The following is a 1789-nucleotide window of genomic DNA, read 5'->3' as shown; positions in this document are numbered from 1 at the left end:
GGGGGGCATAGAATTGTTTTCTTTACCGTTACACCTAACAAATCTCCAGAACTCGCCGGAATCTTTGAGCAACTTCACACCAAGGATTGTTTTCGAAATAAGTATGCTTGGCCTGCTCAGCAAGACTCTGAAAGCTTTTTTCAAACATTTAGTTCTAACCAAGTATTCTGGGACTTCGCTTTCTGAAACGTAAGATAAGCTCTCCCAATTTTTTGTATTAGTGGCGCAGCTGATGATTAAACCAAGGCTTATCTTTTGACCATTTAGATGAAATAACATGAGTGGGAACAAATCTATCGCGCAATTCAAACAGCTTGTCTTTAAACAGCTTCCGTAACTCTTCAATGCTCAATTCATGAACTAATGCATCAAAGGTAGGAAAATACGACTCAAACGCCGAAATTATAGCTCCAAAATCAGTCCTGTTATACACGTAAATATTTCTGGGTTCCTTCTTCGGCACGGACACATATTGAACATTTATATCAGCAGTAAAAACACAATGGTCACTTAAGCCGAGAAGTACATTCACATTTATTAAAATGTTCGGGACATTACATAAGAGCAGATTAAGTACGTGACCTGTGCCGTCGCTCCGTGATGGATCACGAATTTAATGTTGAAACGTAAAATCACAGACGAGATCCAACAATGCAGAATACACATGGTCAGTGAGCGACGCCACAAGGTCATCGCACGACCAGTCTATACCCGGAAGATTAATATCTGCCCCTAGTATTATAATATCGTTTTCAAGCGTATGAAGGAAAGCAGACAGCTGAAGAAGCTGGTTGTATGATGATGATGATACCCTCACGTTGCAAAAAACATACTCACGATTGGCTTTAGAACCTTCCAGTGGTACACACGATAAGCTTGAGCTAACAATAATAAATACCCCTCCCCCTCTTGCTCCTCGATCGCGTCTGAAACAATGATAGCCATCTAGAAAAGCTTCAGAATTTAAGACGCTCGAGTCCAAGCATGACTCGGTGCCAATAACTATTGATGACTCAACTGATCTAGGAAGCATATCGAAAGAATCGACTTCACTTCTTATGGTCCTGCAGTTTATCACCAAAACGCTGAGCATTTCTTTTATGTTAGTCACTGGTGATGGTACATCTGCTCCACTTTGCTGGTCACGCTATCAATCTGACCGCGTTTGTTGTCCATGGACAAGGTATCGAACTTTAGTTCTGCTTTTATACCTTCGTGCCGATTCTGTTTCGCAAAATTCCTTAAACAGCTTCTTTTACTCCTCACCACGCGTGGAAAATCTTCGTAATTGCTATAGTTCGTGCCCTTTACCTTGCGTGCATTATGTAACAATTGCTGGCGTCCTTTGAAAGAGGAAAACTTCACTATAATTGGGCGTGATTTATCTGCTCGATAGGTTCCTATCCTGCAATTCCAACAGCATTAAGTTCCAGTTAAGTGGTGCACAGGTTTCAGAAAAGTTCACTTCATTTAGTTGAGTTTTCGTCAGTATCACTATCTTGAAACCACAAAAAAGTAGATTATCCTGCCTTTGACGATTCTGAATATCGTCAATTATTGAACCAAAAGCCGACAATATTGCCTGATTCTGACGCTGCTGTGCCTCAACGTTAGCCAGTGAAGAACGAATATCATCCACTCGTCCGGTTGTTTCTTCTAATGACACAATACGTGCTTTCAGTTCTTCTATTTCAGCAGAGAACTTGTTCTCCATTGCTGACAGCTTTTTAAATATTGTTTTGGCCTCCAAGTATTCGTTCAAACTGTGCAGTATCGGGCCCTAGATTCG

The sequence above is a fragment of the Dermacentor andersoni genome, chromosome 8, assembly GCF_023375885.2.
Source record: "Dermacentor andersoni chromosome 8, qqDerAnde1_hic_scaffold, whole genome shotgun sequence".
Taxonomy (NCBI): Eukaryota; Metazoa; Arthropoda; class Arachnida; order Ixodida; family Ixodidae; genus Dermacentor; species Dermacentor andersoni.
The sequence above is the reverse complement of the archived record's forward strand: the minus strand, read 5'-3'. Positions refer to the sequence as shown.